Source organism: Danio rerio, chromosome 1 (genome assembly GCF_052040795.2).
Source record: "Danio rerio strain M-AB ecotype USA chromosome 1, GRCz13ab, whole genome shotgun sequence".
Taxonomy (NCBI): domain Eukaryota; kingdom Metazoa; phylum Chordata; class Actinopteri; order Cypriniformes; family Danionidae; genus Danio; species Danio rerio.
In genome coordinates this window covers 8747867-8762720 of record NC_141021.1, presented here as the reverse complement: position 1 = coordinate 8762720, position 14854 = coordinate 8747867, and the positions used below count along the sequence as shown (strand labels likewise).

The window sequence follows — 14854 nt, the reverse complement described above, 5'->3', positions numbered from 1 at the left end:
ACTGGAGCACCTGGAAGAAATCAATGCCAACATGGGGAGAACATGCAAAGTCCACACAGAAAGGCCAACTGGCACAGCCAGGACTCAAACCAGCGACCTTCTTGCTGTGAGGCAACAGTGCTAACTGCTGAGCCACCATGCCGCCCAATATCTGAATTCCATTATGCAATTGCAAAGTATTGCCAAATTAAAAACTCCCCAAATCACATGCGAAGCTAAACTTACAGTGCAGTGTGAGTTTTCAGCAGCACTGTTTCTTTAAAAATATTTTTCAAACTCAAAAGGGATTTAAAACAAGCGTTTGTAAAAGCGTAAAAAGCCATGAACCAAACCACGAGGTGCTGCAAGGTGAATCACAACATCACAAACTTTGATTTGAACCAAAGAAATATGTGAAAATTGGACGAAGAGACAAAAGGGCAAGACTGAACTGTCAAAAAAAGTGTTGCAGGGCTCTCATGAGTGGTTCGTTCATTTTGATTATAGAGTAACAGTAGACGCAGTGCCGTGCAGCGGTTCATGTATCAGGTAGCCCAACACACTTAAAAATTTATCAGATAAATTTGTACTCACCCAAAGGAAAAACTGCTCAGAACTCGCTCTTTCATCTTGACATATCAGAGCTCGGTTTGTGACATTTAAGATCTTCTCAAAACTCTACAGACAAATGTGAGATTAGGGGTTTTACTGGAGAGCAAAATATGAAAAACTGTCTGAAGTCTGAAGCAAGATCATTTTATTCAAATAAGATGATGATACTGTAAAAACAAATTCAAGAGGATGAATTTCCTATAACTGACTACAAGACATGTAAGCATACACTCTAAAAGATAATAATAATAACATAATAATAGGTCAGATCTAAGTAAAATATGATTTGGGCTATGTATTTAATAATAATACAAAGATAATCCAGCTGTTGATCATTATTTAACCAAAATCTGAGTTGAAATAACTTAATTGCTATAGATTTTTAATGGGTTAACTAATAGCTAAATAATTAAGTTTGCCTGGTCTAGATGCTGGATTTCTGCTGTGACATTTGGATGGTCGGGTCAGAATTTGACATTAACAATATGAAAGCATGGATCCATCCTGCCTTCTATCAACGGTTCAGGCTGGTGGTGGTGTAATAGTGTGGGGGATATTTTCATGGCACACTTTGGTCCCCTTAGTACCAATTGAGCATCGTGTCAATCCCACAGCCTACATGAGTATTGTTGATGACCATGTCCATCCCTTTATGACCACAGTGTACCCATCTTCTGATGGCTATTTCCAGCAGTATAACGCAACATGTCATAAAGCGTGAATCATCTCAGACTGGTTTCTTAAACAAGACAATGAGTCAATCAGATCTCAATCCAACAGAACAGAACTTTGGGATGTGGTGAAATGGGAGATTGGTGTCATGGATGTGCAGCAACTGTGTGATGCTTTCATGTCATTATGGACCAGTTCTGAAGGCAAAAGGGGGTCCAACCCGGTACAAGTAAGGTGTACTTAAAAAAGTGGCCGGTGAGTGTATATGACCCATAGGTTAAGTTGCTGTGTAGTAACTAAAAATCAGTTATTTGTCATTTTTTAAATTAAAAAAATATCTGATCCATGGCTCAATATATATATATATATATATATATATATATATATATATATATATATATATATATATACACATACACACACACACACACATATATATATATATATATATATATATATATATATATATATATATATAAATATATATATATATATATATATATATATATATATATATATATATATACCATACATTTTGTGATCAGAAACAGTAAAAAACAAATACTAGTGTAATATATATAATAAATATTACAAATATATTTGTATATTTGCATTTTATGTTTACATTTTATTTCAATTTATTTATTTTTACATTATACTTTTTAGTAATATATGAATTACTTAATGAAATAATACAAAACATAAATGGAAAAAAGGTCAAATTTGGGTTAAATATAGACTGTCATTTGGGCTATAAACAGAGTTAAAAACTAACCCATCTGTTGATTTTGCGCATATTTGACCTATTTATTTTTTTAGTGTTTGCTTATGTCGCTTGTCATTCATTCATTCATTAATTTTTTTTTTCGGCACAGTCCCTATATAAATGTGGGGTCACCAGGCAGAATAAACCTCCAACTATTCCGGCATATGTTTTACGCAGCGGGTGCCCTTCCAGCTGCAACCCATTTCTGGGAAACATCCATACACACTCATTCACACACATACACTGAGGCCAATTTAGCCTAGCCAATTCACCTGTACCGCATGTCTTTGGACTGTGGGGGAAACGGAGGCACCTGGAGGAAACCCACACAAACTCCACACAGAAACGCCAACTGACCCAGCCGAGGCTCGAACCAGAGAACTTCTTGGTGTGAGGCGACAGCACTACCTACTGCGCCACCGCATCACCCATGTTGCTTGGCATTATATGGAATCAATTTACATTAATGTATTATTACACATTTGATTGTTGTTAAAACTAACTCCATAGGTTATTTTTTGTTAAGTTGCTGTATAGTAACTGTAATAAAAATCTGTTGTTTTATCATTTGGATCCAAAAAAATATCTGCTGCATGGCTCACAAAATTAAATAAATCATGAATTGTGTAATCAAATATATATATAAAATCTGCCTAATAAATATTAAAATAAATATAACAGATATTAGCCTACAAATAATATTTACTAAACATGTTAGTTATATATTAATTACTTAAAAAGTCAAATTTGGTCTAGATAGACTATATATCACTTGGGCTATTTAGTTAAAAAATCCATATTTTACCTACTTAAATGGTTTAAGAGTGTATGATTATGTCTCTTGTAGCCATTACATGGAATTTATCCACATGCAAAGATGAAGGACACAAGGTCACAGGTGAATAAGGTTTGTTTTATCCTCAGGCAAGAAGAATCTTGAAATAGTCCGACTTTCCCCTTGCTCTAAAGAAAGTCAGCCTATAGTTCAAACACTGAATCAGTGTCGTCAGCTCTGAACGCTGTTTTGATGTGTTTCATCACAGCCTGCATACTAAAGCTTTCAAATCTCTTTTATGCGTGAAAAATTAGCCATCTTCTGTATTCCAGGGGAAACACTTCACACAGATATCCCAATCTCTTCAGTCATTTAAGAAATAAACAGCTCAGAATGATTTTACAATGGTTTCTGCAACTGTCACAAACACAGACTTTTATCACTTGGACGTTCTTCTTAGAATATACTGCAAAGACTTTTGGTCATCTGTGTAATAACAAGCAATCCATTGGGTAGGATATTCATAGATGCTTAAACAGCAAATCAGCATTTTCGAATGGTTGCAACACAGGCTCATTGTGAAAACGTAGCCCTATATACATTTCTGAAGATTGAGAAATTATGTAGCCAGAAGTACCTATGACAGCATTTCGTCTTTAAAAAGAATACTATGGGACGGTATGACGCTGTTCCTTTTCGCACTTATCAGCTGACCGCTTACCTGTGTATGGACGGCTTTCCCACTGTTACCAGTTTGCTCAGTAGCTCGCCATGTATGTCGGCGAACTTGAGACACAGAGAGAAGTTGATCGTAATGACAGGGTTTGAGTCCAGCGAAGACTGGTTCCAGAAAGCGGGAAAGCCAAAAAACAAGCAAATACCAGGGTGAGAATGTGGTAAAAATCAGGTGAGGATTTTCTGGATTGCTTTTTAAAACTGTCGTTGGGTTTAGAAAAATGAGTGGGCACTGGTCAATCAGTGCTTTTGAAAACACTATTGGCTGGGTTTAGGGAAAAAAAGAGGGTGGGTCAGTCAGTCAGTCAGTCAGTCAGTCAACAGCAGCCTCTGGTGGTTTTATGTGAGAACTATTGATTCATTTATAAAAGAGTCGACTCATAGTTCTTGAAATGAATCATCAGGGTCATACGAAACTTATCTGGGGAAATTAAAACCTGTGACCCCGCCCACAAACAGTACCAAAGAGAAAGAGGAAGACACACACTGTAGCAGACGCCGGTTGAATCAGCATCATAGCCCAGCCTTGTGCTGTTCTAATGCTTCTGGAATCCCACTTACAACAGGGGCATTCATTGGCTGTTTGTTAATGGAAGGATCAGAAAAGACTACTGATGTAAGGGAATATGTCAGAACATGGATCATTGGTACAGTTTCTTCTTCCATTTCACAAGTGTAAGTAAGTGCGATTAAAATGGTTGCCTTCCTGTGTTCTCTAGCTTGCAAACTATGTTTTGTTACCTGTAACCGCTTGTACTGTATCTGTTTGAAATTACAGGACTTTTCCGGAATAAATAATAAAATGGATGGGTGGCTGGAGATGGGCCTGAATTGCTGGAGACTCCTGGGAAAAACAGGAGTGTTGGCAGGTATGCTTACAAATACACTATGCACTTTGACTACTTCAAAATTGTTGATAAGCCGTGCTGGGCATTTCACTCTGTCTCGCGCTGAATGTTGTCAACCAATCACAGCAGGCTGTCATCGGTCCAATCAGCGCAGATTAGCTTCACGCTAAGGAGGGGTTTGGAAACAAATGAATCGCTGAACGAGTCATATGGGAGTCGCTGGGATAATTAGGTAAAAATAAATGCAGATTACAAGACGATAAATGTGTTTTTTGACCCTGCATGCATATCAGCCTGTTGTTGGAGACTCTTACAACCAAAATATGACCCTTTTTAAAGTTATAATAGGGGCTCTTTAACAAAGTACCTCCAGTTTTTTTTTTTTTTACATTATTTTCATTTTTTTACTCACTCGTTTAACCACACTTTGAAGAATTAAAGCAATCCCTCACCTTTTGATTAAAACCAATGCTTTTCACTGTTCGAGCAGCTTTTATAAGAGGGTGGTTTGGACCTTTCAGACTCTGCTGGGCTTTCTGTGGCCTAGGAAAAAAAATCTTTAATGGACATCTTTAACAAATGTGCAATTGAACTGTTATATGAAATACTCAGAAGCTGTTTGTAGTTAAAAAGAGTGCATCAACATAAGAGCAAACCCTGAACTCTAACACTTTAGTCTGTTCTGGTCAGATCTTTTATTTTATTCTGTAAAACAAAAATAGCCTTCAGCTGTAGCTTTTCATTTTTCTTTTAAGGTCAAGAATGCATGTTTTAAAAGCCAAGTGAACATGTTTAACATTCAGGAAAATGCTGGAACACTTCTCAACCCTGAAATGATATTTACATGCAATTGTTAGAGCTTATTTCTTCTATACTGTATATGCAATGGGGGCACGGTGGCTCAGTGGTTAGCACTTTCGCCTCACAGCAAGAAATTACTTTGTTCGAGTCTTGGCTGGGCCGGTTGTCATTTCTGTGTGGAGTTTGCACGTTCTGGGTTTCCTCCGGGTGCTTCGGTTTCTCCCACAGTAAAAAGACATGTGGTAAACTGCATACACTAAATTGGCTGTATGTAGGTGTTTCCCAATACCTGGTTATGGCTGGAAAGGCATTCGTTGCATAAAACTTCAAATAGTTGGCGGTTCATTCTGCTGTGGTGACCTCTGAAATAGAGACTAAGTCGAAGGAAAATGAATGAATGAATGAATGAATGAATGAATGAATGCAAATTGTATCCCTCTTGTGCTGTTTAATGAAGAGAAGGCTTCTTAAAACGTGTTTTCAAGAGTTCACACTTAGCTGATGATTGATAATAAAGCTTGTTTGGCGTGCTGTCCTGGGAGAGAGCCCTGAGCTTATAAGATCCTCAAGCCCTGGGCTCCATCCCGTTGCAAGGCGAGAGGGGAGTTTGAGCTCAGGTAGATCTCGATGACTCCCCCTCTTGCTTGTTGTAGCTAAGTGTCAGATATAGATGCTGAAAGGTGTACTTAGAGTTTAGCTAAAATATTTGGATTAATTGTTTAGGGTGCTTGTTTTTGAACTGTGGGAGGAAACCGGAGGAACCGGGGAAAACCCACGCGACCACGGAGAGAACGAGCAAACTCTGCACAGAAATGCCGTCTGGTTTGGAAAGTAATTAAACCAGGGGCATTCTTGCTGTGAGGCAACAGCGCTAATCGCTGGCCACCTTGACGCCCGTAGGGAAAGTAGGGTTGGGTGGAAGGGTTTCTTCAAGACGAAGATATTGAGATGAGAAAAGTCTGGTTATTTATGGTGAGCTAAGGATCATCTGATAGGATAATCAGTCATTAGCTAAAGTTGGAACAGCTGTGAACAATCATAAGCACGTGATCCTCTCGAAATTTGTTTATAAATAAACTTCACTTAAACATAGTAACATTTCTAATAGCATTTTTTTTTTTTTGCCAGGATGATAGTCATTTTTATTCTTAACTTTTATCCTTAACTTTTATTCTTAACCTTTTCTAGTTACTTTGCAATACATTGTTTGGTACAGTTTAAAGGTGTATGTTAACTAAACAAGTTAGGTTTATTAGGCAAGACAAGTCATTTAGGCAAGTTATTGGATAGCAGTGGTTTGTTCTGTATTCAGTTGAAAAGAACATCAGGAAATATTTGAAAAATAATAAAAAAAATTCACATTAGGGCTAAAAATAAAATAAAATAGGGGCGTCATGGTGGCACAGTGGGTAGCACGATCGAGTCACAGCAAGAAGGTCACTGGTTTGAGCCCTCTGCTGGGTCAGTTGGTGTTTCTGTGTCGAGTTTGCATGTATGTGAATTAGTGTGTATGGATGTTTCCCAGTTATGGGTTGCTGCTGGAGGGGCATCCGCTACGTAATGCATATGCTGGATAAGTAGGCAGTTCCGATGTGGCGACCCCAGATTAATAAAGGGACTAAGCTGAAAAGAAAATGGATAAAATAAAATATTGATAATAAAAGTAAATGTTTTTGAAATAAAATAAAAATTGAATTAAATAAAAAACAAAATAAAATAATTACATAAAATCAAATATTGATAAAAAGTAAAGTTTTTTAACAATAAAATAAAATAAATAAAATAAAATATAAAATGAATTAAATAAAATAAAAAATAATATAAAATAACAATACATATATATATATATGTATATATATATATATATATATATATATATATATATATATATATATATATATATATATATAGTTTTATTACATGAAATAAAAATAAAATAATATAAAATAAAAATATACAGTATATATATATATATATATATATATATATATATATATATATATATATATATATATATATATATATATATATATATATATATATATATATATATATATATATATAATTAAATATTGATATTAACAGTAAAGTTTTAAAAAGTGAAATAAAAATATTTTTTTTAAATTAAACAAAATAAAAAATACAAAATATAAACACACTCACACACACACACACACACACACACACACACACACACACACACACACACACACACACACACACACACACACACACACACACACATACACACACACACAGTTAATATTGATAATAAAAGCAATGTTGTTTTTACAAAAAATTGAAGAAAAAAACTTAAAAAATAAGATATATATATATATATATATATATATATATATATATATATATAATGATAATAAAAGTAAAGTTTTTTAAATAAAAAAATAATAAAATGAAAAATTATTAAAATAAAATACATAAAATAAAATATTGATAATAAAGGTAAAGTTTTTTTTTGATAAAATAAAAAATATATATAAAATAAAAAAATAAAAATAAAAAAATAAAATAAATAAAATAAAATATTGATAACAAAAGTAAATGTTCTTGTGCACCAAATCAGCATATTAGAATGACACTAAAGACTGCAGGAATGACACTGAAAAACCAGCTTTTCCATCAAAGATAGAAAAAAAGATATTACATATATTACAAAAAAATACATTAACTACAAATTTATAAATTCATAATTATTTTTTTAATATGATTTTAATGTCTGGTTCCCTTATGAATCAGACTAATCATTCTCTCTCCATATGCTCAGACTGATCTTTTCCCCTTTCCTCAGCCTGATTTCAAGCATTCTACATTGATGTGTCTGCTAATAATCAGTAAAGCAGCAGGTGGAGGTGCTGATGATGTTCAAAATGCCCAACACTCCTGATGATGAAGCTGGGCTCACAGCGAGGGTCGAGCTCCACATAAAACACCCCCGCCAGCCAAAAACCTCTGCTGTTGTCATTATGGGTTAAACCACGTCCACAAGAACTTGCTGACATGAAGCAAACGCCAGCGATTGGTCAGCCGGTAACAAGCAGGCACTGGCTCTCAGTTATGTTTAGTTCCTTAATCTCGGCCCTTACTTTTCGGGTTCTCATTGAAGCAGCCCCTGCGGATGCTGTTGTTCTGGACAGAAGCGCTGGTGACTCAGAGTCCGGGTCTCAGCAGTGTTTCTCACTCTCCCGCTGGCCTTCCGTGCCCAGTCAAGAGGTCCCGTCATGATGAGCATTATGGTGGCGGGACACAACAGGAGGTGAGATGAAGAGAAGCGAGACACAAACCAGCATGGCTGCTGTCTGCTTCCTAAGTGTTCCAGCCATTGCTCACAATCAACTTCAGGCTTTTTTTCTTCTGATTTTAGCTCCAGATCTGGGAAACTGAGTTAGGTGCATTTTTAAAGGTGCACTTTTAAGGGAGTTTTACTGCTAAAAAAATACAAATAGATCTTTAAAAAGATGCATGTGAATGTGAGATTAGTTGCTTTCACATCTAGATGTTTGTTTTGGAAACTAGCACGTTTGCCCCTTTGCTCAGTTCATTTGAGAATATGTGAACTAGGTAATTGTGCCCTGATTCATGCCAAAACGGTCTGAGATTGCCTGAATGAGGTGGTTTTGGCTCGGTGGAAACGAACTCTGGATGGGGTTCGATTGTAGTGAGAAAGCAATACAATCCAATGAACTAACAAACCAGGCTATATCACAGTGTATTACGGATACAAAATAGGTATATACACTCACCGGCCACTCTATTAGGTACACCTTACTAGTATCGGGTTGGAACCCTTTTTGCCCTAAAAAAATGCCTTAATTCGAGGTGGCATAGATTCAACAAGGTACAGGAAATATTCCTCAGAGATATTGAGGATATCCATATTGACATGATAGCATCACGCAGTTGCTGCAGATTTGTCAGCTGCACATCCATGATGCGAATCTCCCGTTCCACCACATCCCAAAACTGCTCTATTGGATTGACGTATGGTGACTAAGGAGGCCATTTGAGTACAGTGAACCCATGTTCAAAAAATCAGTGTGAGATGATTCACACTTTATGACATGGTGCGTTAACCTGCTGGAAGTAGCCATCAGAAGATGGGTACACTGTGGCCCTAAAGGGATGGATAAGGTCAGTAACATTACCAGCCAGGTAGGCTGTGGCGTTGACACAATGCTCAATTGGTACTAATGGGCCCAAATTGTAAAGAAAATATCCTGACACCATTACACTAGCACCAACAAGGCAGGATGGATCCATGCTTTCATGTTGTTGATGCCAAATTCTGACCCTACCATCCGAATGTTGCAGCAGAAATCGAGACTCATCAGACCAGGCAATGTTTTTCCAATGTTTTCTTCTATTGTCCAATTTCAGTGAGCCTGTGCAAATTGTAGTCTCAGTTCAGTATTTTCTCTTTTTATGACAATTCTCTGTAAACCCTAGAGATAGTTGTGTGTGAAAATCCGAGTAGATCAGCAGTTTCTGAAATACTCAGACCAGCCCGTCTGGCACTAACAACCATGCCACGTTCTAAGTCACTTAAATCCCCTTTCTTCCCCATTCTGATGCTCAGATTGAACTGCAGCAGATCGCCTTGACCATGTCTAAGTTGCTGCCATGTGATTGGCTGATTAGAAATTTGAGTTAAAGAGCAGTTGGACAAGTGTACCTAATAAAGAATAAATTTGGTCATTTTTGACTAAACCGGGTTAATCTGATTCAATGATCTAAGTTAAGTTAAAAGTGCTCCCTCTATACCTGGAGAACAGCTGAATGGATTCAAAAATGGTTTAATACTAGAGGGTAATAAAATTTGTCTAGTTTGATTTTGTAAACTGGATTATTCCTTTTAGTTAATAGTTGATATGATTTCTAAAGCGCATTTGCATGTTCACAGTTTTTTGGTTTTGTTTTATGGTCATATCACATGCAGTTCAAATAGTATTTTATTTAAAGTGTTTTGTTTTGGAGTCATATCATTGCCATTTTTTTCAAGATATTGATTTATTGTAGGTGACGCCGTGGCACAGTAGGTAGTGCCTAATAGCAAGAAGGTCACTGGTTCGAGCCTTGGCTGGGTCAGTTGGCGTTTCTGTGTGGAGTTTGCATGTTCTCCCTGCGTTATTGAAGGTTTCTTCAGAGTGCTCTGGTTTCCCCCACAGTCCAAAGACGTGTGGTACAGGTAGGCTAAATTGTCCATAGTGTATGAGTGTGAATGTGTGTGTGTGTGTGTGGATGTTTCCTAGAGATGGGTTGTGGCTGGAAGGGCATCCGCTGCGTAAAATATATGCTGGATAGGTTGGCGGTTCATTCGGCTGTGGTGACCCCAGATTAATAAAGGGACTAAGCCGAAAAGAAAATGAATGAATGATTTATTGTACCAAAAATGCCCCCTTTTTTTGTGAATGAAAGCCATTTGTGGGTTGTTGTTATAGCGCATAAGCTGCGCTAATCTGCCACTGTGACTGAATACGCTGAGATGCGTGGGCATTGTTTACATGGCATCAAGACAAGAAATTAAACTCTTTCGTCCAGCCATTGTTAAATTTTACACTTAATATTTCTTTGCCAGAGCACCACCTGACTCTTCTCCTTCCATTTCCACAACAGATGCTAGAGATCTAACTAATCAACAGCAAAATTGGTTGTTAATTGCCAGGTTGAGGTCAATTTGTATATTGATTCCAGCAAGACTGAACCTGGTACACATACTTTAAAATATCATGTTCTCCAATAATATAAACCTTAATAGAAAAATAAATCAACATTTTTTTCCTCAATGGCATTTTTCCTTCGGGTGCTCCGGTTTCCCCCACAGTCCAAAGACATGTGGTATAGATGAATTGGGTAAGCTAAATTGGCCATAGTGTATATGTGTGATTGAGTGTGTATGGGTGTTACCCAGTGATGGATTGCAGCTGGAAGGGCATCAGCTGCGTAAAACATATGCTTGATAAGTTGGCGATTTATTTCGCTGTGGCGACCCAAGATTAATAAAGGCACTAAGCCGAAAAGAAAATGAATGAATGAATGAATGAATAATATTACTGCTAATAACGAGCATATTAATATTAACAATTCTACAAATAATAATAACAATAACATTAATAATAATAATAATAATAAGCATATTAATATTAACAATACTACTACTACTATTACTAATAGCAATACTTATAACAACAGTATTATTATTATTAATATTAATAACAATAACAATGATACTACTAAGCATATTAATATTAACAATACTACTACTACTAATAATAATATTAAAAACAATATTAATAAAAATAAGCATATTAATAATAACAATACTACTACTACTACTAGCAAGAATAATAACAACAACATTATTATTATTATTATTAATAATAATAATAATAGCAATAAAAATAACAACAATATTATTATTTTTAATAATAATAATAAAAACAATACTACTACTACTAAGCATATTAATATTAACAATACTACTACTCCTACGACTAATAATAATATCAATAATATTATTAATAATAATAACAATAATAATAATAGCAATAATAATAACAACTTTATTATTACTATTACTATTATTTTTTTTAATACTTAACAATGGCAAACCATAAAACATTAACACACACCATGACTCACGTTCTCACCAGTAAAAAAAAGAGCTCTTATTTTCAAACTTTGGGTTTGTGTGTGTGTGTGTGTGTGTGTAGGCGACTAATGAACGATTCTCATGCAGACCCTTCCTGAACTACATCTCCGAGACAATCTGCATAAGTGCTGCAGAATGTGTTGAACAGCCGAGGGGCTTTGGCCTGTTGTGACGTGCGTGTCAGCTTCTCCTCCACCTGTGAGGGGATGTTGACCATGAGCATGCCCGCGGGACACCTCTGAGGGCCCGGCAGATGAGGCGCCGTCCACCACTCGCATACTAATGGGGAGCCATTCTTCCCAATAGATGCTTCTCCACTGATAGAGCCTGAATACCAAAAACACAGACTGCTCTTCCCTCTCTGAAACGACTGCTGGTAACCTTTGTGCAAGCGTTTGAAGCCGTGAGCTATACTGCACTTATTATTTATTGATTGTGTGGATATTGTAAATTGTTCTGTACAGTGAAGTTTAGGAATTGAAAAGGAGATTTTGAAGTTTATTTTTGTCATCTGAGGTCAGTGTTAAATGGAAATCTGTCTTCTCTACTGTGATGTATTTCTGAACAAAAGCTTTAATTTAAGTTTTGCTGATTTTCCAGCCAAAATAAAAGCTTTAAATGTTTGAAAAAAATCTTCCACTCTTGCTATTTAAATAAACGAATAAACAAACAAACGAAAGAACGGACAAACAAAAGCATTAACGAATGAATAATTGAACAAACATAAATAGATAAATAAATAAATAATACAGTTAATAATAAGTTGAAAAACCATCTAATTGCAATTATTATTGTTATTATTATGGGGCGACACAGTGGCTCAGTGGTTAGCACTGTCGGCTCACAGCAAGAAGGTTGCTGGTTCAAGCTTCAGCTGGGTCAGATGGCATTTCTGTGTGGAGTTTGCATGTTCTCCCCGTGTTGGCGTGGCTTTCCTCCGGGTGCTCCGGAGATGCAATATAGGTGAATTGAATAACTAAATTAGCCGTGGTGTATGTGTGTGAATGAGTGCATGTGGGTGTTTCCCACTTGTGGGTTGCAGCTGGAAGGGCATCCACTGTGAAAAAAACATATGCTGGATAAGTTAGCAGTTCATTTCGCTGTGGTGACCCCAGAATAATAAAAGGACTAAGCCGAAAGAAAATGAATGAATGAATAAATGAATTGTTATTATTATTATTATTTTAATTCATTTTAATTGTGCTACCCACTGCGCCACCATGATGCCCTTAAACAAATCACCATGATGCCCTTAAACAAATGTTATTATTTATTATTATTAAATAAACTATAATATAGTTATTTATAGTTCAGTAGTAGGCCTGTTATTGCAACGTTTCTTTCTTTATTTTTTATTATTTGCTTAAATAACAACAACAATACATTAAAAATAATAATAAAACGTGCAATTTCTTACTATATTTTTTATTGACACTTTTACTATTTTTATTATTTTATTATCATATTTCTATTATTTTTTGTACAAATATTTTATTACTGCTTATTTGTTGAAACATTATTATTGTTTAATATATTTTTGTATATTTCCCAGAGATGGGTTGTGGCTGGAAGGGCATCCGCTGCTTAAAAACTTGCTGGATAAGTTGGCGGTTCATTCCGCTGTGGTGACCCCGGATTAATAAAGAGACTAAGCCGACAAGAAAATAAATGATGAATGGATATTTTTGTGTGTATATATATATATATATATATATATATATATATATATATATATATATATATATATATATACAGTTGAACTGAGAATTATTAGCCCCCGTTTTATTTTTTTCCTCAATTTCTGTTTAACGCAGAAAAGATTTTTTTAACATATTTATGAATACAATAGTATCATTAACTCGTCTCTAATAGCTGATTTATTTTGACATTTAAATGCTTAACTAGGTTAATTAGATTAACTAGGCAGGTTAGGGTAATTAAAGAAGTTATTGTATAACGATGGTTTGTTCTGTAGACAATCGGAAAAAATATAGCTTAAAGGAGCAAATAATTTTGACCTTAAAATGGTTTTTAAAAAATCCAAACCTGCTTTTATTCTAGCTGAAATAAAACAAATAAGACTTACCTCAGAAAAAAAAAATAATATCAGACATGCTGTGAAAATGCTCCGTTAAACATAATTTGTTAAATATTTAAAAAAGAAATACAAAATCAAAGGGGGGTTAATAATTCTGACTTTAACTGTATAAATACTGATTAAATATAGATTAAATAGCACATCAATAATGCCATGAACAAAAATCACCAGTTACCATAAGACAACAGTGCCATTTAGCTCAGCTCAGTTAATGTTTAAAACATTGATATTGGGAATTATGAAACCCGGAGGAAACCTACGCCAACATGGGGAGAACATGCAAACTCCACACAGAAATGTCAACCCGCTCAGCCAGGACTTGAATCAGCGACCTTCTTGCTGTGAGGGGACAGCATTATCCACAATGTAAGGAGAGTTTACTCACACATGACTTGTTTTAGCTATTTTGGTCCGTTTAGAAACTTTGCCGTGTAAAAGCAAACCACACAAGACCAAAGAGCAACAATAGCCCCTTTCACACAGTGATACCGGTAAATATCCGGAAAATTTCCGTAACTACTTTACCGGTATATTAAAAAAAACGCTGTTCACACAGGCGAGGACGTTACGGAATTTTTCCGGAAAAGAGCATTCACACATGCATCGCAAAATGCCGGTAAATTCTGACATCATTAACCAGAAATGACCTCTAAACGGCTGCGCTTCTGTTTGTAAACATTTGACTACATTACAAACTCCTCGAATGGATCAGTATTGAGTACAACTCTAATGAAAACATAGGGAAACACTTTGATATGTGTGTGTGCTGGCGCTATGGGCGCTCACGGGCACACGCAAAGCTTGAAGGTAAGCAAACAACGGATTATCATAAACATTTTATCGATAATTATTTACATAGCATTAAGAAGGAACATAGAAACATTATCTGACTAACATCTAGCAG

At 35.6% G+C, this 14854-nt stretch overlaps 1 long non-coding RNA gene across 6 annotated transcripts in view; it reads right to left on the bottom strand.

Moving 5' to 3' along the window:
* LOC141384472 (uncharacterized) overlaps window positions 1-14854 on the bottom strand; it is a 41749-nt gene that overhangs the window by 9172 nt on the left and 17723 nt on the right. For 2 of the 6 annotated variants that reach the window (XR_015476171.1, XR_015476172.1), the window contains 4 exons: window positions 5478-5562; window positions 4840-4930; window positions 3526-3644; window positions 574-657 (listed from right to left, as the gene is read on the bottom strand). This is a non-coding gene — a long non-coding RNA (uncharacterized LOC141384472). Of the gene's footprint in view, window positions 1-548; window positions 658-3525; window positions 3645-4839; window positions 4931-5477; window positions 5563-14854 lie in introns of those variants that run through there. The other 4 variants (XR_015476169.1, XR_015476174.1, XR_015476170.1 and 1 more) reach the window with 4 other exon arrangements.